The sequence below is a fragment of the Phascolarctos cinereus genome, unplaced genomic scaffold (genome assembly GCF_003287225.1).
Source record: "Phascolarctos cinereus isolate Bilbo 61053 unplaced genomic scaffold, phaCin_HiC Scaffold_726;HRSCAF=1367, whole genome shotgun sequence".
Classification (NCBI taxonomy): Eukaryota; Metazoa; Chordata; class Mammalia; order Diprotodontia; family Phascolarctidae; genus Phascolarctos; species Phascolarctos cinereus.
In genome coordinates this window covers 24,656,696-24,683,480 of record NW_027556098.1, presented here as the reverse complement: position 1 = coordinate 24,683,480, position 26,785 = coordinate 24,656,696, and positions in this window count along the sequence as shown.

The window sequence follows — 26,785 nt, the reverse complement described above, 5'->3', positions numbered from 1 at the left end:
CTCACCATATATGTGATGGAGAAGGGTCCTATAGCCATGTCAACTAGTCTCCTGATGCTTCTTTCAGTGGGTCAGTTTTGAGAGTCCTGTCAGTCCTGATCTCTGACTTTTAAAGAGCATCAGGGACTATGATGTAGGTCAGCTTCCTATTTTCTTTGCAGCTTTGGCTGCTCATAGGGTAGGTATATCACAAGTTAGTTTGGGAGCCATCAGCTACCCTAAATATTTGATGATAGCCGAACCGTGGTGCAAATTATGACTCCAGGGAATCATCATGGATGAAGACATAAGTTCACATAAAAGGAAACACTTTTGGTAGATGAATGATGACTCCATTATAGCAAAATGCTGCTGTGAGCAGTAGAATAAAATGGTCATTTTGGTTATAAGCTTTTAAAAAGCCTGTGATACTTTTCAAGAATCTTGTTAGTGAACTCTGTGTGTTCATAGGATTGAGAGTGATATGCAATAGAGAGGAGCAACTTTTACAAATTGGGTCTCTGAATTTTGAGATAATATGTAACCCTTGATCAGAAGTGAGATATGAAGAAAGAAAATAGAACCAGACATTTTTTTCCTTCCTTCCTTCCTTCCTTCCTTCCTTCCTTCCTTCCTTCCTTCCTTCCTTCCTTCCTTCCTTCCTTCCTTCCTTCCTTCCTTCCTTCCTTCCTTCCTTCCTTCCTTCTTCCTTCCTTCCTTCCTTCCTTCCTTCCTTCCTTCCTTCCTTCCTTCCTTCCTTCTTCCTTCCTTCTTTCCTTCTTCTTCTTCCTTCCTTCCTTCCTTCCTTCCTTCCTTCCTTCCTTCCTTCCTTCCTTCCTTCCTTCCTTCCTTCATTCCTTTCTTTCTTTCTTTCCTTCCTACCTTCCTTTCTTCCCTTCCTTCCTTACATTCTTCTTTCCTTCCTTCTTCATATACATATATATATATGTATATATATGTATGTGTGTGTGCTTATGTGTGAGAGCTACCTTTAAATGAGAGTCAAGCTTCACTCCAGAAATTCAGGGATTTGGTTTCATGTTTAATTCATGTCATTGGTCTCATTCCACCCTGACAAAAGAAAACCTTTTTTAAACATTTTGACTATTGCAGCAAATGCTGCAATATGTAAGAAGAGTACTTGCTTTTGGTGAGTAAGAACTGGGTGAAAACAAGTCACAGGGTAATTTAAACAGTGAATATTTTCTTAACCATAAGAATACTCGGCATTATCCTTTAGCTCTCCTTAGGAGGCAGCCGGGTATCTTCCATGTTCATGGACTCTCAAATGACAGGTCTTATGCCTTAGCCTCAGGGACATGGGGAATGCTGGAGAGACCACAATGGTTTATTTGGTTTTTTGAATTTTATAGGAGGCACATTTTTAGAATGACTATACTAATGATTGATTACTGGTAATATTTAAATACAGAAAGGATCCGAGTCAGGTCCTCCAGTTCCCAACACAATGACTACCTTTATCTTAGTTAATTTTGTTAAGGAATAGACAACTTTCAGCACTTCACAATCCTTAATTAAGATATCCCCTTCACTGGTGCAAATTATAATTTATTTATGCTTTCTCTTTATGTGTGACTCTTATCCATGTCCTTCCATAAGATCTTTCTAATGTGCTAAAGACCTTCCTTTAGATATTTTTGTGGTTTGTGGGTACCAGTGCTTTACTTGGGCTGTCCATCTGTTATCCCACACTCTCATTATATAATTGTCTCACCTCCTTTACTGATCATATATTTCCTGGATGAAATCCCTTTTATCCTTCTTGCAAGTAGGTCATTTTTGGAAACATGTTCTAGTCTATGTATAATCACCACACAACTCTTTTGCTTGCCCTTTGGGTAACCCACACCTTGGATTACTCAGATATTGTGATATTTTGAGATTTACAACTATACACCATCACTGAAAGAAAATTTGTATGAAAAAGATGAGTTTTGTATTAGAGAATAGCTGGCATTTAAAAGTACCATGCAGTTTTTCACATTGAATTCATCTCAATTCAAGCCTTTTTCTTATTCCATCCTGGGCCCAAGAACAGAACAAATTTGTTTGATCAAAGCAAGTGCATTTTACATTAAATCATGGCTTAGGTCTTTAAAGGAGCTGATGTACTCTATCATGGTCCCTTGCTCTTGTCTGAGCCAACAAATCTGTGTGGCTATTTTGAATAAATGGAGATACATTTGAACAGAGAGTGAATGCCCTGAACTACCTCTCCCCCAACCAAATATCTAGGCTAAAATTTGAAAAGGTAATCTCAGTAATAGGAGATTTTGTACGGTTCAGTAGAAAGAGAGCTGACCACTTCTTTAACAATTTTTCATTCTGTGACTATAGACAATTTTTCTGAGTCTCAATTTCTTCACCTGTAAATTTGAGCAGAATACCTGGAGTGGTTATGTCATAGGACTGTTCTGAAGATCAAATGAGATAAGGAATTTAAATCATTTTGCAAACCTTAAGCTATATAAATGTCATCTATTATTGTTACCCCCAAAGTTCCTTATGTTGAGGGGGAGATTGACATCTCTTTCTGGTGGAGATCTTCCCCATCCCCACCTTCACCTCCTCATTAAAAGGTACAGGATTTTGAACAGGAAGGGACCTTAGAGATGAAGGATAATGAGGAGTAGAGATGAATCAGATGATCTCATAGGGATATAGTGTAATCACTCAGGGTAAGAGGATGAGTTGCCAGAAAGCTGTCTGGGATTTCCTAGTTCATGGAGAGAGGAGAGTAACTTGAGATAAACCCTTGAATGAGATAGCGGAGAGGAATTTTGACAGACTGCTACAGATCATGGGGGAATGTGAGGAGAGAGGACAGAAAGGCAGATGACAACAGCACAACCACGTGTCCAAGATACCTATACTGTCCTTTCACAGAGATATGGGAGGCGATCTCTTCATGAACAAGTGGAGAGGTGTGTGACTGTGGGAGGTTTTTGCAGGATGCTCATTTCAGTAGAAGGAATGTTGAGGGAAAACCTGATAGTAGGAGAGGGTGTTCCTTCCCTGTCTTGTTTCTACTTAATTGTGTGTTTCAGTTTGTTAGAAGACTAAATTTGCTGGATTTTTTATATTAATTTTGTGAGCACTTGTGGCTGATCTTGTTTTTAGGTGGCCTGATGTCTTTTATTTGCTTTTCTTAGTACAAGGCCAGAAGCTAAAACACTTGCCTATTGTAAGAGTTCTACTGTCTAACTGTGGCCATATGCACGAGCCATTTCAGAAATGTCAATCTGAGCCCCATTGCATATATTTCCCTCACAGATTTCAGTCAATACCATAATAGGATCATAGATTTATAGCTTGAATGAAGGAAAGGAAATGAATATTTATTTAATGCACTTTACAAAAATTATCTCATTTGCTCCTTACAACAGCCCTGTGAGGGAGGTGCTATTATTATTCCTGTTTTACAGTAGAGGAAATTGAGGTAGACAGAGATTGTGACTTGCCCATTGTCGCACAGCCAGTAAGTGTCTAAGGTTACCTTTGAACTCAGGTCTTCCTGACTCCAGATCTAGAGCTCTACTGCCCCATCTACCAGTCTCTAGAAGGGACTTCATACCAGCCTAACTCCCTTATATTGCAGATGAAAGAACTGAGTAGATTTATGAAGTACTTATTAAGTGTTCACTATGTGCCAAAAATTGTAGTAAGTTCTGGGGATATAAAAATAAGCAACAAGATGGCCTTCAAGTAGCTTCTATTCTAATGGGGGGAGGAAGGAGGGGCAACAAAGGAGGGAAATGGAGAAGAGTCTTTGTATATTGGCATATTGTAGAAATAGAGGGGAAGTGAGGTGGGCCTGGTTCTGGACAAATTAAAGTGAAAGCTCACCTATCAGAGCCTAGGGTCTCAGAGGCAGAGTCCCAAGGAGAGTGAAGAGGCTTGAGGAAGGGGTCAAAAAGTGTTAATTACCTGGCTTAAGGCTACATAGATAGTAAGAAGGAGAGGCAGGACTGTTACCCAGATTCTCTGATTCCAAAATCAATGAACTTTCTTTTGCATCATGTAATTAAGCTCATTCTGGAATTTAATTATAGGGTATGTTGCCCCTGTAGGTTATGTGACTGCCTCCATAGACTTATCTAAAGTGGTTCATAGCAAGGGAGGAATAAATGTCTACGGTATCTTGTTCTCTTTGATTCTTACCTAGAGCAAGGCAGGAGATCGGGGCCAAAGGTTAACTGTTCAGCTCTCCTCCAAGAGACGGTGCTGACCCAGAATTATTTCTACCTGCACCTTCTAAATATTGTTAGTCCAGGGAAAATAAGTTTTCATTTCAAGCTACTTTTCTTAAATGGAAAGGAGTGACCCAAATGAAATCTGAAGGCTTGACTCCCTTCCCATCAAATGCTAATTACACGAAAGTGTATCACAAATAGCGAATGGGAAATAAATTCATCTCTCTAAGCAGATAGCAAACTAAAGTCAGAGAAGTTATACAGATTACAATACACTAGACAATTCATGGAGTGAATAAGCTCTCCTAATGGGAGTAAGATTTTTCAGCTTAATTGAGAGAGAGAGAGAGCCCTCTGTCTCACCTATGGTGAAATTTTCCAAAGTTGAAAGGAAGCAAACTGAAAACTAAATGTTGGCAACTTCCCAAAGCACTTTTTTTTTCTCTCTCCAAGGATCTCTCTGAAGAGAACGTGGAATAATTTGTATCCTCCAAAAGGTAGAAAATAGAAAAAATTCTCTCCTCCAAAACTTTCTACAACTACACCTCTCATATAGGCACACAGTGGAAAGTAATTATTCTCTCCACCAATGAGGAGAGTTTTATGTAAATGTATCAGGGTTAAAAGCCAAGTTATACGAGTCCCAAAATTTAAAACAATATCACTGATTAAATTGGTTTTATTATTTAAAATATTTTTATAATCATTCCATTTTTATTAGAAATATTTATAGTTATTGCTATTAGGCACATCCCCATTTTAAAGCACTTGAGAATGGGTGATGGTGCTTCTCCATTTTATTGAAGAGGAAACTGAAGACTCCCTAAATGATTTTTTCGGTGGAATCAGGAGTCTTATTTTAAGTCTGTATGCTTATATTGCTATCTATGACAAATAAGTGCATTTCTGTGGAATGTATTTTGTGTGAATGGCTGAGGAACTCCTGTGTTATCTGAGCTGTTTTAGAAAAAGTAGTATTTTCAGACTCACAGAATACCGGGAGCTTTCACCAAAGAGTAGGTTCAATAAAATAGGAAAACACTCTTATACACAAAACCAAGAGGAAATCATCCAAGAATTCGACAATACAATCTCTTTAACTATTCTTAGAGAGTATTACTTTCAAAAGAGCCTTTAGAAAAATGAATGTTTGGATTCTTTGTTGTTTTCAGTCAAATCCAGAAAGAAATATAGTGATCAACTGTTATAAGTTGTTTATAATAGGACCTTTTTTCTCACCAGGTCGTTTAAAAATCTATTTCATTCAATTCAATTCAACAAACTTCCATTTAAGCATATAGTCTGCAAGGCACTTGGGATACAAAGACAAAATGAAAAATAGTTCAAGAAACATATTCTACTAGTGAACTACATCCAGTGAGATCAAAGTAGATAGAAAGCTTTTCTTCATAATAACAACAATAATATTAATAATAATACTATATCTATGTATATATGTATACATGTATGTGTATATGTGTGTGTGTATACACACACACACACACACACACATATATATATATATCTGTCTGTTCTAATTGGGTCCACCACAAATTTATGTTACCTTTCTTCAACTGGGCCCTCGATGCTGCTAGACAATTTTACTACACCACCCTTATCAATTCACTATTCAAATTTCCACAGAGCCTCTTCCAAACCTTTCCATCTCTCCTCAAAACCTCTCATGGCTCCTCCTCCCCCCACTCTCTCAGCTGAGAACCTCACTTCATATTTAACAGAAAAAAAAATTGAGGCCATTCGCTATGAACTCCTTCTTTCCTCTTCCTCATATCCCATCTCTCTGGTGCCTTCTGCCACTTTCTCCTCCTTCAACCCCTGTCTCACAGAAGTAAGTGACTTTACTCCTTACCAAGGCTAAACCCTCTACTTGTTCAAGTAATCCCATTCCATCCCATCTCCTCCAATGGATTGCTCCCTCTGTTATCACACTGTCTCACTTCACTTTCAATTTCTCCTTCTACTCGCTCATTTCTTACTGCCTGCAAATATGCCCATATTTCTTCTATCCTGAAAAAAAAAACCCCTCACTTAATCCTTCCATTCTTGCTAACTGTGGTGCTATTTTTCTTCTGCCCATTGTAGTTAAACTCAAAAAGGCTCTCTACAATAGGTGTCTCCACTTTTTCTTCTCTCACTCTCTTCTTAAGCTCTCAAAATTTAGTTTCTGACCTTATCATTCCATTAAAACTACTCTTTCCAAAGTTTCTAATGATCTATTAGTTGTCAAATCCAATAGTCTTTTTTCAGTCCTCATTCTCCTTGACTTATTTGCAGCCTTTGACACTGTTGATCATTCTCTCCTCCTTGATACTCCCTTATCTCTAGATTTTCAGGACACAACTTGTTCAGTTTTCCTCCTACTTCTCTGACCACTCCTGCTCTGTCTCCTTACATCTTTCTCTAGATCAAGCCCTCTAACTGTAGGTGTCCTTCAGGGTTTTGTCTCTGGTTCTCTTCTCTTCCCCCTTTATACTATTTTACTTGGTAATCATCAGCCCCCATGGATTTAATTACCATCTTTATGTTCGTCATTCTCAAACTACTCCTGCCCCAATCTCTCTGCTGACCTCCAATCTCACATTTCCATACCTTTCAGATATCTTGAACTGGATGGCTAGTAGACATCTTAAACTCAGTATGTCTGAATTGGAACTCATTATCTTTGCCCCTAACCCTACCTCCTTCCTACCATCCCTACTACTGCAGAGAACAATACCATCCTCCCAGTCCCTCACACTCAAAACTTAGGAGTCATCATGGATTCCTCACTATCTTTCCCACCCAATATCCAAGCTGTTATCAAGGACTGCCAATTTCACCTTTGCAATATGTCTCAAATATGCTTCCTTCTCTCCTTTGGCACTGCTACACTCTGGCACAGGCCCTAATCACCTCGCACATAAACTATTGTAGTAGACTGCTTTTGAATCTGCTTGCCTCAAGTCTCTCCCCACTCCAACTTATTCTCCATTTAACCACTAAAGTGATTTTCCCTAAAACACAGTTCTTATCATGTCACCCCACTCCTCCCCTACTCAATAAACTCCAGTGGCTTTCTATTGCCTCCAGGATCAAATAATACAAAATGTTCTGTTTGGCAATCAAAGCCCTTCATAACCTAGTCCCCTCCTACCTTTCCAGTCTTCTTACACCTTATTCCCCAATACATATTCTTCAGTCCAGTGACACTGCTCTCTTGGCTGTTCCATGAATAAGACATTCTATCTTTTGGCTCTGGTCATTTTCTCTGGCTGTCTCCCATGCCTGGAATGCTTTTCATCTTTCATTCCAGCTACTGACCTCTCTGGTTTGCTTGAAGTCCCAACTAAAATCTCACCTTCTACTTGAAACCTTCCTCAACCCCTCTTATTTCCATTGCCTTCCATCTGTTAATAATTTCTTATTTATCCTGTATATATTTTGCTTTGTATATATTTGTTTGCATGTTGTCTCCCCAACTAGGTTGTGAGCTTCTTGAAGGCAGGGACTGTAGTTTGCTAGCTGTGTGACTGTAGGCAAGTCACTTAACCCTTTTGCATCAGTTTCCTCATCTATAAAATGAGCTGGAGAAGGAAATGACAAAGTACTCTAGTATCTTTGCCAAGAAAACCACAAATTGGGCAACAAAGAGTTGGACATAACTGAACAATATTATATATGAAGATAATAAGAGGGAGAGAAATAGGAAGCTTGGGGGTGGGAATAATTGACAGAGCTGGGCTACAATACCAAGTCCCCCTGATTCATTGATGCAATGCTCACACAGAGAGCAGAAGAGAGAACAACCTCCCAGGAACCACAGATGTCTTCTTATCCCAGGTGGGAAAGTGATTCAGAAAAAATCTGCAGTGTATGGTAGGAAATAGGACACTGCAATGTCAAAGGAGTGTGAGGGTGACAACACAGAGGAATTTACACTAGTCCTGGGAAACTGGGATTTTTTTTTTAACTTTTTATTCCCAGTATGTAACTCAGAGTTTGCTACTAGCAGGTGCTTAATCTCTGCATCATGAATTGGATTGCTATAGATTCTTATGGAATTCTGATTTTGTAATATCACAGAATCTCAAGAGTTAGGAGAAACTTCAACAGCCATCCAGTCCAATCTGTATTTAGAGAAGATTCCTTTCTACAATTTCCCTTAGTTAATTATTTCCTAGAAGGAACCTCTGAGATCATCTGATCTGACTCATTCATTTTACAATTAAGGAAACTGAAACCCAGAAAAGTTAAGTGAATTTCCCAAGGTGAGAAAGGAAATAAGTGGAAAAGTTAGGATTTGAATCCGACTCCTCCAGCACTCTTGTAGCCATACTACACTGCCTCCAGCAGGTAAAAGGAAAAAGGATGATGTCAGCAAGCTGCAACTTAAGTCTTTGCCACTTTACACTGGGGGACACCTTAGGTACCTTGGACCAAAGATTGGAAAAAAGTATGGATGTATCACCTTGCACTGTCATTCTGCTCTCCCTACCCCCACCCTGCAAGCAGCAGACTGAATGTAGCCTTAGCTGTCTAGCAAGTCCTATCTGGGCTGTCCCCAAGTAGAAACCCAGGACTACAGTATGTCCAGGCAGCACCGTAGAGGACTAGAGCAGCAAAACTCTAATATCTCTGACATTTTATTTCTCTCTCACTTTCAAAGGTTCTGTGTTCAGAGAGAATAGTATGGGCTCCAGCCCCATTTAGGGTTGGTAAGAGGCATATGATTACCATTGGAGTACCACTGCCATAAGCACTCAACCCATTTCTCTTGTTCTAGGCCATTCACCCTACAAGTTCCCTCCAAGGTCTCCTATCATTCCCTCACTGCAACACACTCCTATAATAACCACAGGTTAGAAAAGTTATACCTAAAGGCCTGGCTTAAGTTTTATCTCTTCATGAAGCTTTACCTGACATGTCTAACCTTTCTTGATCTGTCTCTCACCTGAATCTTTACAATACTTACAGTATGATTTTCTAGCTAATCGTCTACTGTTTTATAGTGATCACTGCTATTTCACGCATTTTAGCTGGCTTTGTCTTACCAATTAACTTGTTAGCACCTTAAAGGCAGAGACCTTCTGGGTTCCCTAAAAGACCTGTTTTTATGCTAAAGAACTAACATCTACTCACAAATAATTGTTGATTGATTGAGTGACATACATGAAATGTATGAGTTGCTCAGACAGATACAGCTTAAAAATCTAAATAGGAAATAGAGGTAACCAAGGAAATTATCCACTTTTTACCCCCAGAATTAACATTCTTTCCCATACACCATATATTAAACATATTGTACATATTCTCCACTGAAATCCTACATTGATGCTTTGCTGTAGTCTGATGAGGTAACCACAGGATCACCACTGAGTTGAAGAGTCTCAGGATAATGAACATGCCAGTGAAGCACAAGTACTACCAGGCTAGAAAGTCCTCAAATATAGAATTGCAAAGAGTTACCATCTGCATACCAGCCTAGCTAATTTCAGCAGGGCTGCCCAGCAAAAAGTTGACTTCTAGCTGGTGACATTTTTTGACCATAGTGGTCAAAGGAATTTCTATTCCCCAAAAAAGTACCACATACCACATCTAGGGCATGTGATGCAAAATGATACACTGATACCCTTGGCTATAGAGACATAGGCTCCCAGGCTGGAAGCTGCTTCTGGTGAAGTCTCACTCTGAGAGTTAGGGAGTATGTCATGAGTAATTATCTAGTTTAACTGATTATTTTTGCTATTTGTTAAGCTCAATTTTCTACATTGCCAGTGGATGGCAAGTGTTGTCAGCACCCTCTAAATTAGACTTCTTTCCTTCTTCAGCCTTAGTCACATCAACCTATTTATGACTGACACACTTATGAAGACCATCTGCTAAATCATAATCATTCTCAGTGGAGAGAGAATTCATATGATTGAAGTTATGGAGTTTTGAAACACTAAATTACCACTCCTATAATATATCTATACCTGTTACATAAAAAGAGATATGTATTATATATGTGGAGTCTAGTAAATAAAGGTAGTTTTAAGTAGCAGGAAACATTATGCCTCAATAATAAAGATGTGAACTATGTATGATTGTAACTAGAGTGGGAATGTGACCTATGACTCCACAGAAAAATATAAATTACCCATAAATGTAAGCAGAAAAAGGGAAAACTTGCACATGACCCTGGGCCATCCTGCACTATGCCTTCTTTGTTTTATTTCTATATAATATCTGACCTGGTCTGGATCTTATGTGGGGAGCCACAATGGTACTTTGTACTGCTGCTGCCCAGGATGACTGGCCTTTTGTGAGTAACTCCCCCAAGTAACTCAATTAACCCTAATAAAACATATTAATAGCCAAGCTGGTATGAGCCCCTCTTTCTTTGGCATCTCAATATTCTCTCAGAGGGCATGCCACCCTGTAATTGGCATAAGTAGGGCAGAACAGAACTGTCCCCTTACAAGATATCTCAGCTAAGGTAGTTGTGAGAATTTCCTACCGTAAATAAGAATGAAAAAATTATTTAAATCCAATTTACAGGTTGTCAGTGGGTAAGTGATCAGTGAGAATTGGAGACAATTCTATCAAAAGTAAATGAGGTAGAACTAAAGTAGAAGATGGTAGAAAGCAGGCAGGATTGCTGTCCAGCTGAACCCTCCCAATGTTCCACTACAAAAAACTTTAAAATAACTCTTCAAATCATATTTTGGAGCTGCAGAGCCTAAAACGGACAGAGTGAGACATTTCCTTCCAGCCTAAGACAACTTAGGGGGTTGGTAGGCAAGGTCTGTGACACTAGGGAGGGAGCTGACCTGGAGCAAAGCAGTATCACCAGCAATTGACCTTGGAGGCAGTAGCAACAGCAGCAACTATGAGATCTCTCAACCTAGAGACATGGGGGGGGGTGTCAGAAAACTTGTCAGAAAGAGATTACAGGGGAGCCTTTACTGACGCTGGGTATAGTTGGCATTGACTGGCACTTGTATTACCCATACTTAGTTCTGAGTTGTAGTTCAGGGCAGAAAGGAGCACTGGGGTTTATTCACAAGGGAGCAGGGGCCCTGTTCATGGTTCCAAGGCAGAAAGGGGCACTAGCACTTGTGGCTGCTGGAAAGCAGGGTAACTGGACATAGTCCCAGGGCCAAAAGGAGTGCTAGAGCTTATGGCTACAGTGAATCACCACCCTTCCTGGGTAAAGTCCAGAGTACAGACTAGGAGATCAGTGACCATACCGATCCCAGGATAATGCCACCTTGGAAACACAGAAAACTTGCAGGCTCCTGGAACTAGCTCTGAAAATAGTAACATAAAAAGCTTGGAGCTTGGGACAGTGTCTTCTCATCCTCAAGTGACCAGATCCCAACTTTAATATAAAGTTCAAAGTCCAGAAGTAAGCTGAAAAAATATACAAACAACAAGAAAAATAGAACTTGACAACAACAGTGGCAGGGAAGCCCAAGACATAAACTCAGAAGAAGACAACAATGTGAAAATAACTACAAGCAAAGCCTTAAAAAAATGTTAATTGGACCCAAACCCAACAGGAATTCCTAGAAGAGTTAAAGAAAAAGGTAAGAGTAGTAGAGGAAAAATTGGTAAAAGACATGGGAGTAATAGAAGAAAATTATGAAAGGAGAATTAACAGCTTAATTAAAAGAGGTACCAAAAATACTAAAGAAGTTAATAAATTATTATAATAAATTATAATAAATATATAATATATATAAATATAATAAATTATAATAAAATGAAATTAAAATAAATAAACTAATAAGTTAAACTAATAAATTAAAAATAGAGAATTGGCCAAATGGTAAAAGAGGTACAAAAATGATTGAAGAGAAGAATTCCTTAAGAAGTAGAATTGGCCAAGTGGAAGCTAATGACTCCATGAAACAGCAAGAAAGAACAAAACAAAGTGAAAAAAGAAAAAGAAAAGAAAATGTGAAATATCTTGTTGGAGAGACAACTGATCTGGAAAATAGATCTAGGAGAGATAATTTAGGAATTATTGAACTGCCTGAAAGCCATGATCAGAAAAAGAGTGTAGACATCATATTTCAAGAAATTATAAAGGAAAACTGCCCTTATGTCCTAGAACCAGAAGGTAAAACAGAAATTGAAATAATCCACTGATCATTTCCTGAAAGAGATCCCAAAATTAAAACTCTCAGAATATTACGGACAAATTTCAAAGCTTCTAGAGCAAGGAAAAAAGGTCAAGGAGAAAATATTGTGAGTAGCCAGAAAGAAACAATTCAAATAGAGACCTAATAGTGTTTTTGCCGGGTCAAAGAGCACGCACAGTTTTATAGCCCTTTGGCTGGAATTCCAAATTGTTCTCCAGAATTGTTGGACTAGTCCACAACTCCACCAACAGTGCATGAGCGTACTATTTTTTTCCACCTTCTCTTCAGTATTTGACATTCCTTTTCTGTCATGTTAGTCAATCTGATAGGTATAAAGTGATACCTCAGGGTTGTTTTAATTTTCATTTGTCTAATCAGTAGTGATTTAGAGCATTTTATGTGACTATTGATAGCTTTGATTTCTTTTTCTGAAACCTGCCTGTTCATATTCTTTGACCATTTCTTAACTGGGAAATGGCTTTTTTATAAATTTGCCTCCTCAGAGTAACTTGCTTGTGCATATCATTTGACCACGGTGCTACTACGCCTGTACACCAAAGTGAACAAAGAGAAAGGAAAGGGACCTCTATGCACAAAAATATCTGTAGCAGCTCTTTTTGTGAGGACAAGGATTTGGAAATTGAAGAGATGATTATCATATGGGAAACAAATTGTGGTATATGACTGTGATGGAGTATTATTGTGCTATAAGAAATAATGAGGAAGGTGGTTTCAGGAAAAAAAAGGCAAGACATATAAACTGATGCAAAGTAAAGTGAGAAGAAGCAGGAGATCATTGTGCATAGTGACAGCAATACTGTAATGATGATCAACAGCAAAAGACTTGACTACTTTGATCAATATAATGACCTGAAACAATTCCAAGTGACTCATGATCAAAAAAAAGAAAGAAAAGGAAAAAAAGGCTTTCTACTTTCAGAGAGGGAACTGATGAACTCTGAGTGCAAATTGAAATAGAATTTTCTCACTTTTTTTTTTTTTTGCCTTGTTTGTGATATAGCTAATATGGAAACATGCTTTGCATGATTTCATATGTGTAATTAATTATTATCACTTTATTTGCCTTCTCAGTGGTGGGGAAGAGATGGAAGTGAGGGGAAGAATTTGGAACTCAAAATTTAAAAAGAAAAGAATATTAAAGATAAAAAAATACAATTTGAAAAATTTTAAAAAAGTAAATGAGGTGAAGATCCCCTCACTTTTCTAGAGGAGAACATGTCTTAATCAATACTTATGATGGCATTGGCTTTTGAGAGTGACATGAACAAAGAATAAATGGGCTATTTTAAGTAGATTTGCAGTAACAAAAATCACATAGGGTCTGCTGCCATATTTTCTACTGGCTAGTAGGTATCTAAAACTCATTTAGAAGAGCCCCACTAATTGGTGTGTGGAACAGTGGAAAATAGAATTAAAGTTGGAGAGTTTCCTCAGGGGATTCAGCCCCCTTTCAGGGATGCTGACAAGATCTGCAAGACAGGTAATGTCTAGAATATCCATTTAATCTGTCTAATTCACTTTATGTGTTTATCAGCTCTCCTCTTTCTTATTGTGAAGGACAACACTCACAGAAATGAGCAGAAATGGAACCCAAGCTGGGAGGCTGGAGGCAGGGGAAGTGGGAAAGCGTGACCTACTTCTCAATTTTGCTTGTTCTGAACCTACTCTAATCCCATGAGCTGTTTTCAGAATGACTTTTAAAATTTCTAGGTCTCAGACCGCTTAATTGTGCTTTCTCACATGCTTTCAAGTCACAGATCTAGCACCACAGAATAGCAATTGTTAGCCTTTATATAGCTCTTCGAGCTTTGCAAAATTATGTTATTTCATTTATTCCACAGAATTGGAGAGGTCATAGAGCAAATCCTTAGCTAAGTAGGAATCTTCTTTTCATTATCCTTGTCAAGTGGTCATTCAGCTTCTACTAAAAAACCTTTAGTGATGGGGAACTCCCTACCTCGAGAGACAGTCCATTCCACTTTTAGACACCTCTAATTTTTGGGAGAATTTTCAGCCTCTCTGTATTATTTGTGTGGACCTGCTGTTTAGGACACTCCCCCATCATACTCATATTCAATTGTCTACCAAAGGGTGAACAAGAAACAAACAACAAAATGACACACTAAACATAGCGAATTTGGGGACAGTACCTGCATCTGCTATTCTTTCCCTAAGGGAATACATGCTGGAGAGTCAGGAGAGTGTATAATTTCCTAGATCCGCATGGTCCAAAGTGATTTGAAAAATACTACCCAATTATCTCAGAGGTATTCTGTATGAATTCCAGAAATGTGAGAGGAGCCCTGATGGAGATTCATGCCTTCTACCATCTGCTGGGAGCTGCAGAGAACTGCAGCAAGATTCCTTGACTACTGAAAGCCCTAACTAGTTTTGAATGAAAGTCAGAGAAGTGTGATTAAATGGAGCATAGACCTTTGGGAGAAAAAAAGGATGCTTATTGGAGAGTGTCTATTTTTCAAGAGATTCATTGCAAGTTATTTTTTTGTTTCCTTCAACTATTCAGTAAAATTTTCCTCCTTGGATCTGCATAGGATCTATTTCATTTAAACAATGTAGATGGAATCAGACAGTAATTTCCCCAGATTCTTTGGATGGGGGCTATGAGTTAGAAAATTGAGCCATTCCCCAAAATGAATCTGAATACTTCATGCTGTGAAAACACAATAGTTACACAGGCATGCAGGGAAGAAAAAAATTATCTCACTTTGTTCTTGCCCTTCCTTTTCTCTTTTATTCCTCTATAATGTGCTTCTCTCATTTGGATTCTTCCCCAGTTATTTTCCTTTCTTCCCTAGACCTTAGCTATGTTCATTTTGGCTTCCTCCTTTCTCCAATCCTTTTCTTTCTCATTCCCTGTAGCCTGTAAGAGACAGTGTCAAAGGCCATAAAGAAAAGGGTAGAACTATCATTTCCATTATCCTGCATAGTTCTGGTCACCTTGGGTTTTATCATTCAGTCTCAAGACAACGAGAGGCGGGTGGAGGAGTGTCACAAGGTTTGTGCGGTTGAGTGAGCTGCCTAAAGGCAGTTACCACCTTTGGGAATGCCGCCCAAGCTCGGCTCCCTTCAGCTGCCAGAGTGGGGAAGTGTGATTTGAAGATCATTCAGAAACCATGTCTTCAATTGCTTTTCACAGGAAAACTTTCCCATTTTCTGCAAACATCACTATGCTTAGCAAACACACACAAAAACATTTTTTCAGGTCACAGAGAACTTGGCAACCACCCTCTGTCTCTCACCCACCTTTCCCTCAAAACTCACTCCCTAATTTCTCAGGATTTTTCCATCGTCTAGCAAGGAGCAGGCCCATGTTGCCAAGAGTACTGAGCATTGTTGCTGCTCAGTGAGTTTGATATTGTTAACACTGGCCTTGAGCTTGACAGCTCAGCAGAGCGTGAAGTCCCCACGTGTGTCTCTTCAGCAGCTCGGAAGCTGCTATTTACATTTTGCTACACAGAAGAATATTGTCTGGCAATGCACAATTTCCTGTGTTCCATCAAGTTCTGGAGGGGCAGAATTCCAAAGCTGTTCAGTCCTATTTGGATTTCTATAAAGACTAGGACAGTTGCATAGGTGTATTTTGCTTTTAGTCAACCCAACATATGAAAATCAAGATTCATAAAAGGGCCCACCTTTTTGTTTGGATTTGCATTACCAAATAATTCTTCTTGGTATTGAATTCAATTCAATCAACATTTATTAAGCATTTGCTGGATTCTATGAATACAAAGACCAACATAAAATAATTATTGTCCTCAAGAAGCTTACATTCTATTAGGGGTATACCATGTGTATACACACACATAAATATAGGAATAGATACATTACAAAGGTAATTTGAAGAAGGAAAGACTTGGGAGCAGGAATGGGGGAGAGAGAAGAAGAAGAAGAAGAAGAAGAAGAAGAAGAAGAAGAAGAAGAAGAAGAAGAAGAAGAAGAAGAAGAAGAAGAAGAAGAAGAAGGAGGAGGAGGAGGAGGAGGAGGAGGAGGAGGAGGAGGAGAAGAAGAAGGAGAAGAAAAAGAAGAAAAAGAAGAAGGAGGAGGAGGAGGAGAAGAAGAAGAAGGAGAAGAAAAAGAAGAAGAAGAAGAGAAGAAGAAGAAGAAGAAGAAGAAGAAGAAGAAGAAGAAGAAGAAGAAGAAGAAGGAGAAGGAGGAGGAGGAGGAGGAGGAGGAGGAGGAGGAGAAGAAGAAGGAGAAGAAAAAGAAGAAGGAGGAGGAGGAGGAGAAGAAGAAGAAGGAGAAGAAAAAGAAGAAGAAGAAGAAGAAGAAGAAGAAGAAGAAAGAAGAAGAAGAAGGAGAAGAAGTAGAAGGAGGAGGAGGAGGAGAGAAGAGAGAAAGGTGAAAGGGTAGGGGAGACCGAAGAGACTGAAGCTAAGATAGAACCTTAGCTGAGCCTTCAAGGAAGGTATAATTAATTCAGAGAGAGAGAGAGTAGAAGAGAGATTTTCCAGTCACATCTTCCAGTCACAACTGTAGAAGCCTGAGATGGAATATGGAATATACAGACATGCTGTTAGTACAATTTGACTATAACATAGCCTGAAGATAAGTAATGTCAAATAATGCTGGAAAGACAGGTTGCAGTCTCATAATGGAAGGCCTTTAAATGCAAATTAAGAAGAAACAAACAGTATAGTCCAGTGGGGGGGAAAAAAAAACAATAGATTTAGAGACAGAAGACCTAGGTTCAAATCTTACCTCTGCCATCTCTGTGACTTTGGGTAAACCTCTTCACTAAGCTCAGTTTCCTTATCTGTAAAATGAGGAGATTGGACTAGATGTCTTCTGAGATTATATCTAGCTTTAAATTTATGATCCTGTGCCCAAGGAAGATTATTTTGAAACCTTTGTGGAGGATAAGAGAGAGACAGAGAGACAGAAAGACACACACACAGAGACAAGGAAGAGAGAGAGAGAGAGGGAAAGGGAGGGAGGAAGGGAGGGAAAGTGGGGAGAAAATAAGAAGAGAAGAGAAGAGAGGAAGAGGGAAGGGGAATGTAGTAGATAGGAAAGAATTGAGTCAGGGAGCTCAATTAGGAGGCTGTTATAAATTAGAGGCAAGAAAGGCCAGGGGCTTGAATGAAAGTAATAACTATATGAATGGAGAGAAGGGGACTTATCAGAAATGTTGTGGCAAAACATGACAACAGATTGGTTATAGTGAAAGGCCAATGAGAGGGCCAGACAATTATGACTTAGGGACTTCAACACACAAACCTATTTTATACAGTTATAAGGCTTTGATCCCAAGGTTGTGATCCTGAATGACTTTGGAATTCCCTTAAAAAGCAAGTTATCTTGGCACATTTAAAATACAATTATATTTTAAAAAACCCAACTTTTTTTATATCCAACTTTTCAGGAAGACTTGGATTGTGTGAAGAACCCTTCATGAATGCAATCGAGAGATTGCACTAGGTATCCTATGAGGCTCCTTCCAGCTTTAGAACTATGATCCCATTGAACACAAAAAATTAGGCTGATTCAGTCTGAAGGTTCCCAACTGTCATTTCTCTTCTTATCATGGACTTGCAGGTAAAGACGTATTTATTACTCAATGGTACAACACATGCCAGGTGTCTAGCTTGTACTTACTGGCAGATCACCAAGACCACAGTGATACACAGTCCTTTTACATTAAGGAAGCATTCACTGACTGATGGTAGTTGCTGGAGTAGGTCTCTGAAGATTAAAGATTTTTCTTTAAAAGACTTGGTATGAAATTCCCCAAGGCCCTGGGACTAGTTTAATAAAAATGTAAAGTCTTGAACTCCGACAACTTACTCAGCCCTGCAGGGCCCTAATTTTTTTAAAAAAAAGGTGCAATTCTCATTTTCCTTCAAGTGCCTTTCCTGACCCAATAAAACAGTTAAATTGTAAATCATTGTGTCAAATGCCCAATTGAGCTTCACCAGGGATAGGGCAAGTAACAATGAGAACTAAAGTGGTTCCCCCCCCAAACTATTTCTCTTCTTAAATCACAGCTGAAGGAGGGGGTGAAACTGGAGGGCAGAGGAACTGGGTGTTGAGATGGTTCAGGCACTCCTCTCTGAGTGGAGTTACATTTGAACCAGGTCCAAATAATGTAGGCAGGACACCCTTCCAGAAGTGAACGCTGATTAGGAAGTTTCCTAAGGGAAATCTAAGGAATTGCTTGCTTTTCAAACACCCTTTTCCTTTCTGTGGAAGAAAATAAAATGTCATTTCTCTATGTCCCCTCTCCAACCTGCCAACCCCATGCACATTTTTCCCCCTTTCAGGGTAAACTCTGGGGTAGTATGGACCCCAGAGTCATTTGGGAGGATGGGAAGAGACAGAAGGAGCTCGATATCCCCTCCTCCTTATTTTTCTATAGGTGCAATCAGAGCTTAGACATAAAGGGTGAAAGAAGCAACAAAGGAGATGAAGGTAAACACTTGAAGAAAAGAGAGAGACATTCTTTTGCTGTCAGTAGGAAGTACTGTGGCAGCTAGGTCAGTGGATAGAACACGCAATGGGGAATCAGGAAGCCCTGAAAGCAAGCCTCCAACATTTACTAGCTGTGTGACCCAGAGGAAGTTATTTATTGTATTTCACTGCATAATTGTTGCCATGGCATAACCATTGCCATGGCATAACCAATTGTCACATCTTGTTTTTTCAGTACAAAAATTGGTTTATAACCTTTCATTGCATAATCGTTGCATGATATAATTCTCTTCGTCATGCTACTTAAAAGGTAAACAGAGCAGCAATATATTCGCCTGTGGCATATGGATACACATTTATCTCTTATGCATTGCAAGCCCTGAGACCAGTAAATATCTGAGGCCAGAATTTGAACTCAAGAAGATGAGTCTTCCTGACTTTAGGCCCAATGCTCTATCCATTGTGCCACCTGGTTGCCCCTCTCATTAATTATCCAAATTCAAAACTTGAGGAGTTAAGTCCTTACTGCTTTCAGATATTTCCCACGTCTCTCCTGTTCTTAAAAAAGCCTTCATCTGTCAAGTCCTCATCCAATATTTTTCCTTCCTTTCTCACCAAACTTCTAGAAAAAGCCGTCTAGACTTACACACTCTCTCCTCTTCTCTTCTCCTTTTCCTTGCTTCTCCCCACTCTCTCCTTAACTCCTCCATCACTCAGTTGATGCTGATCTCTCCAAAGTTATCAGTGATCTCTTAACTGCCAAATCTAATGGCATTTTTCTCAATACCTGCCCTCAAGGAGTTTATATTTTACTTAAGAATTCAATTTTAAAAATAGCTTTAATGACTGAAACCATGGAATTCAGAACCTTATTTGAATGCAACATTTCTCAACTCCTCCAAGTCTCCAAAGTTAGAGTGATGTTAATAAGAGAGAATCAATAATTAAGAAACTCAGTAACCTAATTTGCTACAGGAGCTTTCTGGTTAACAAAATAGTTCCCTATAATCCAATGAAAAGAGCCAGAGTACTTCTTTAGAAATACTCTCTTGGTGATCTCAGGCAGGAGATACAACTCAAGAAGCCCAAAGACTGTCAGACACTAGAAGAACGAACTTTGGAATCAATGTTGCAGGAGAAAAGGGAATGAGGAGACATTTAAACGTTTCAATATTCTCACTAAATGGAAAAGATAAAATTCGCTGTAACTGATGGAAAGGAGCAGTCAGGAAGGCAATTGTCACCTGATGAAAAATGAGATTAAATGTGAGGCAGAATTCAAAGGGAATTGAAAGACATATATATTTAAGACAGATGATGAACACAGACTAAAGGCAGAAGTATGAATGAAGCCTATTTCTATTCACAATTCATATTAAATAATCAAAGATAATTTGTGAACTGAGTTTTATATGGAGCAAAGGGTAACCGGGATGTTTCCAGTAGACTTGCCATGTTTTCTGGCCACTTTCTGACTTGTGGCTTTAGGAGGGCTACCATGAAGTCCTTTTAGAAGGTGGGTCAGTAGGAGAGGGAGGTTAGTATTAATCTAGCTTTCCTCCAAGTTTTCCTCAGAGATTCTTCCTACAGCTTTACAACCTGGAAGTATCCATCTCTCAGTCAGTGAATAGCATCCATTAAGGACCTACTATGAGCCAGGCACTTTGCTGAGCACTGAGGATACAAAGAAGGGCAAAAACATGGTCCCTGTCTTCCAGCTCACATTCTACCTACAAATATGCAAAGAATTATGTGCACAGAAAATATATATGGTATAAATGGGGAAAAAATTTCGGTGGGAGGGTACAATCAATTTGTGGTGGGGATAGGGATGGAGGTGGTTTGAGAGACCAGAAAAAGCATCTTGCAGAAGATGGGATTTCAGATTGCAAAGCTATTGCTCAGGAAAACACACACACACACACACACACACACACACACACACACAGAAATAGAAAAAGGTAGCTAGGGCCTCAGGCTTGTCTAGGCAAGCATATGTTCTCATTGAAATGTGTTTGTATTGTGGGCAGCCATTGTTGATGATAAGGGGGTGTGAGTTTAGGAGGGAAAAAATCCTTTCCCCTTCTTCCTGAAGTCCAAAGGAGAGGAAACATTGGGTATTCTCAAAGCAGCAGTGCCAAAAGTGGGAGATGATGCTTCTATACTAGATCCCACTGTGAGTTTAGGGTTCTTTCCAAAGAATCTATTACCAGGCAGAGTGAAAGCAGTGACTTGCTTGAGCAAGAACCCACCAAAAGACAGAGTAAAGCAAATTTCCAGCCCAAGACAATCTGGATGATTGACTGGAAAGGTATATCGTTGAAGGCTGGTAGAGGAGCACAGTGAAGCCGCGGGGCGCAGGCTGCAGTGAACCTGGAGCAGGCCACAGAGAACTGAATCACAGGCAGGTGTGGTTTCCAGACATCTCAACCCACAAACACCAAAGACAACTTAGAAGGTCAGTGGGAAAAGTCTGTTTCTGTGGTGAGAGAGGAGATAGGTCTCAGAGTCAGTTCCAGAGCGCAGAGCGCGGGTCCTGGGATGGTGGTTGCATCCTGGCCCACAGACTGAGGGGGAATCGAGTGCTGATCAGAGGGGTATTGCAGGGATCTCTTTGCCAGTGAGGCAGGAATCCATTGTTTTGTCCATGGTTGGATCTGGGTCACAGTTCTGGGTGGCGGTCCTGGGGCAAGGAGGTGTGCCGGTGTGGTGGAGCTTGTAGTGGCTGTGAAGATAAAACCCTCCTCACAGTTTCAGGACAGAAAGGAGTGCTTGTGGTCACTAATAGACTAGAGCACAGGCCACAAAAGCAGTAAACACCTAGCCCCTTATCATACCACCTTGCAAGAACTGAAAATTTACAGGTCCCTACAAGTATCTCTGAAAACAGCTGTATAACCCCCTGAAGCTTGGGACAGTACATTCTCCACATTGGAAGCAGACTCTTACCTTAACAAAGAATTCAAAACTCAAGTAGTTGGCTGGGATCATGAGCAAGCAGCACAAAAAGAGTCAGACTATATTATCTTTGGTGAAAAAGAAGATCAAAATATACAACCAGAAGAAGACAACAAAGTCAAAGCTCCTACATCCAAAGCCTCCAAGAAAAATATGAATCAGTCCCAGGCCTTGGAAGAGCTCAAAAGGGATTTTGAGAAGCAAGTAAGGGAAGTAGAGGAAAAACTGGGAAGAGAAATGAGAGTGATGCAAGAAAATCATGAAAAACAAGTCAACAGCTTGCTAAAGGAGACCCAAAAAATACTGAAGAAAATAACACCTTAAAAAATAGCCTAACCCAAATGGCAAAAGAGGTCCAAAAAGCCAATGAGGAGAAAAATGCCCTAAAAAGAAAAATTGGCCAAATGGAAAAAGGAAGTCCAAAAGATTACTGAAGAAAATACTTCCTTAAAAATTAGAATAGAGCAATTGGAAGCTAGTGACTTTATGAGAAATCAAGACACTGTAAAACAAATCCAAAAGAATGAAAAATAGAAACAATGTGAAATATCTCATTGGAAAAACAACTGACCTGGAAAATAGATCCAGGAGAGAGAATTTAAAAATTATTGGACTATCTGAAAGCCATGATCAAAAAAAGAGCCTAGACATCATCTTTCAAGAAATTATCAAGGAAAACTGCCCTGATATTTTAGAACCAGAGGGCAAAATAGAAATTGAAAGAATCCACAGATCTCCTCCTGAAAGAGATCCCCAAAGGAAAACTCCTAGGAATATTGTAGCCAAATTCCAGAGTTCCCAGGTCAAGGAGAAAATATTACAAGCTGCCAGAAAGAAACAATTCAAGTACTGTGGAAACACAATCAGGATAACACAAGATTTAGCAGCTTCTACATTAAAGGACCACAGGGCATGGAATATAATATTCTGGAGGGCAAAGGAGATAGGATTACAACCAAGAATCACCTACCCAGCAAAACTGAGTATAATCCTTCAGGGGAAAAAATGGTCATTCAGTGAAATAGAGGACTTTCAAGCATTCTTGATGAAAAGACCAGAGCTGAATAGAAAATTTGACTTTCAAATACAAGGACTCAAGTGGAACATGAAGAGGTAAACAGGAAAGAGAAATCATAAGAGACTTATTAAGTTGAACTGTTTACATTCCTGCATGGAAAGATGATATTTATAACTCATGAGACTTTGTCAGTATTAGGGTAGTTGAAGGGGAAAAATTATATGATTAGATAGATAGATAGATAGATAGATAGATAGATAGGGCACAGGGTGAGTTGAAGATTAAGGGGTCATATCTGGAGAATAAAATTAAGGGATGAGAAGGATTATACTAGGAGAAGAAGAAAGGGAGAGGTAGAATGGGGTAAATTATCTCACAAAAAAACAGAAAAGAAAAGTCTCTACAGTGGAGGGGAAACAGGGGAAGGTGAGAGGGAATGAGTGAATCTTATTCTCATAGGATTTGGCTTAAGGAGGGAATAACATACACATTCAATTGGGTATGGAAATCTGTCTTACCCTACAGGAAAATAGAGGGGAGAAGGGGACAAGAGAGCAGGGGATGATAGAGAGGAGGGCAGATTGGGAAAGGGGGTAATCAGAAGCAAATACTTCTGAGGAGGGGCAGGGTCAAAAGAAAGAATAGAATAAATGGGGGGGCAGGATAGGATTAAGGGAAATAGAGTTAGTTTTTCACAACATGTCTACTATGGAAGTGTTTTGCATAACTGCACATGTAACCTATATTGAGTTGCTTGCCTTTTCAATGAGGGTGGTGGGGAGAGGAAGGAGAAAATTTGGAACCCAAAGTTTTAAAAACACAAGTTTAAAAAAAAGTTTTCACATGCAACTGGGAAATAAGAAATACAGGAAATGGGGTACAGAAGTCTATCCTGCCCTACAGGAAAATAGAAGGGGAAGGGGATGAGAGAAGGGGGAGAGATAGAAGAGAGGCAGACTAGGGGAAGGGTATTCAGAATGCATGCCATCTTGGGATGCGGGGAGGTGCAAGATGGGGTGACAATTTGGAACTCAAAATCTTGTCGAAGTAAATGTTGAAAACTAAAAATAAATAAATTTATATTAAAAACAAAACAAAACAAAACAAAGAGTCTATTCCCCTTGATGTTCAGTAGCCAATCCTATGATATAATCTCTTGTCACACCTATAAACAGTTGTTACATCATTCATATCCTTTATCAAGGGGTCAGAACACATGACCTACAGAAAAGGGAAAAGTTGAATGCTAGTCTCTAGGGAAATGCTTTAGACTGATCAAAATACATATAAGCCACAAATTGTACTGTTAACTAGGAAGCTTTGTTTCTGTGATAAGTAAGCCCTATAACACTCTGCCCCCTTTCAGCACTTCATTGGGCCAAATCATTTTGCCTCTCAGCTCTTAAATCCACTGTTCTAGCACTTATCAAAGAGCAGCTTGCCTTAGTAGGCAAGTGGTAAGAATTCAATAAATTCTGGCTGAATGATCAACTATCCTCAAAGGCCCCCTAAGGAAAAACTCAATAACTATGTGTCTATTTTACTACAGAGAAGGTGCTCACAGAGACATATCTTCTTTAAAAAAAAGTTTTATTGCTTTTTTTTTGTTTTTACATCATAAGCAATGTTTCTACCCCATTCTCAGTAGACCTAGTTAAATGTAACAAAGTAAAAAAAATAAGCAAAAGTATAATGACTATAACTGACAGCATATGCAACATTTTATGAACACCTGTAATTTCCCCTCCCCTATATACTTCAGCATACATTGTTGTTGTTCAGTTGTTTTTCTTTCTTTTTTTCTTAAGAGTATTTTATTTTTTTCCAATCACGTTAAAGATAGTTTTCAACATTCATTCTTATAAGATTTTGAGTTCCAAAATTTTCTCTCTCTGTTTGTTCCCTCCACCCTCCCTAGTACAGCAGACAATCTGATATCAGTTATATATGTACAATCATGTTAAAACATTTTTCCATATTAGTCATGCTGTGAAAGAAGAATTAGAACAAAAGTGAAAAACCACTAGAAAGAAAAAACAAAACAAAAAAAGTGAAAATAATGTACTTTACTCTGCATTCAGATTCCATAGTTCTTTCTCTGGATGTAGTTAGCATTTTCCATCATGAGTCCTTTGGAATTGTCATGGATCATAATATTGCTGAGAAGAGTGAAGTCTATCATAGTTGATCACCATACAAGTTGCTGTGTACGATGTTCTCTTGGTTCTGCTCACTTCATTCAGCATCTGTTCATGTAGGTGTTTCCAGGTTTTTCATTCAGTCATTTTTCAGTCGTGTCCGACTCTTTGTGATTCCACTTTGAGTTTTCTTAGCAGAGATACTGTAGTAGTTTGCTTTTCTTTCTATAGCTAGAGAAGCCTCTTTAGAAGTAATGTGTCTTGCTTAGGGTCACATAGTGACCCAGATATGAACTCATGAAGACTTCCTGACTCTGGGCCCAGCACTTTATCCACTTTGCCGCCTAGCTGCCCCTAATATACATAGAGGAGAGGGAAATGATTCTCATCCACAGACCTTTGGAACCAAGAGTGGTCATTTTATTTCATCTGAACTGTAGTAACTGTGACGTGACAGTCATAGTTGCTCAGCAATCATGTCCACCAGTTCCTTAAGTACTCAAGGATGTAATCCATATGATTCAGATGATTTGAATTCATCAAAGGCAGCTAAGTACTGTCATACAGTCTCCTTACCTATCTTGTTTATCAACCTCTTGTTAGCCATTTTTATCCTATCTTTCTCAGGACAAAGCCCACCTTGGCAAAGAATATAGAAGCAAAATAACATTTGGCCATCTTTGCCTTACCTCTGTCTTCTGTCATCATCATCCCCTCTACCTAGCCATTTATTGATCTTCTTTTCTCCAATATAGTTAAATAATACTTTTTTGTTGTACTTGCTAGCATCACCTCATGAGCTTCAGTACTCCTGACGTTAATTTTACAAGATCATGCCACAACTTTATGTGAATTCTTTTCTATTTTCCATCTTTGACACACTTTTTAAAAAACTTAAATTGGCTGTCCAGTTCTTTATGCATCCAAACCTGTCTCTTCAGACAATCCCTCCCTCCTTTTCCCCCTCCCTACTTTTTCCCTCTTGGGATTATTTCTATTTGCATCTACACAGTTCCATTTTTGATAGTTCCACATTATTCTTGGGCTGACTTCATCTGCAGAATTTTAAACCATGAAATTCTTTCTATTCTTCCTCTGAGCCCTTTCAAATATGCTTTCCCCAGATCTAGGATGCATGTTAGACTATCACCAGCTTTTCTCTACTGTATCAAGAACTCTAGTAGATAGTGATCATTTCCATACCCCCCCCATTTATACCCCAGCAAAAAGTTCTTCAGTTTGTGAGAATTAGATAGAGAATTTAATTTCTCATTGTTGGTTTTCCATCTTTTGAATATTGAAATTATCACTAAGGCAGTTCAGGAAGTTAATATTTACCTGCTTTTGGCAGAAAGTTCCTATAGATGTCTAGATAACTGGAGTCCTTAATCACTATTATTACATGCCAGGCTTCCCTCTTCCACTTTCTGGTGATCTATAGTTTTAATGACAAAATTTCTTCTATTTCTCCCTTAATTTATGTTCATACAAATGTTCTCCACCATTCTTCTGTCCTCTAGTTCCTGTATTTCCTCATATGGGTAGATCTTCTTAACATAGAATGCTAACTCTCCCCAAACCCTATTTTATCCATTCTGTTTCTTTTTGAATAAGGTATACCCATCTGAGCTTCATTCTTACAGTTTTCAGTGATGCTTCTGAAGTCAAATTTGTTACCTACTTTATGGGTAATTAAAGTGAGGCTCTGAGAGTTGAAGTAATTTGTTCATAGTCACATAACTAATAAATATCCAAGACTGATTCTCTCTAATCTAAGTCAATAATGAGACTGCCTCATTTTTTTTTTTAGTATTAAATAGTTCATTGCAGGCACTCCCTGTTGTTGTTACCCACTTCAAATCTAAGTCTGATGGACCCTCACCATAGAATTCAATGTTA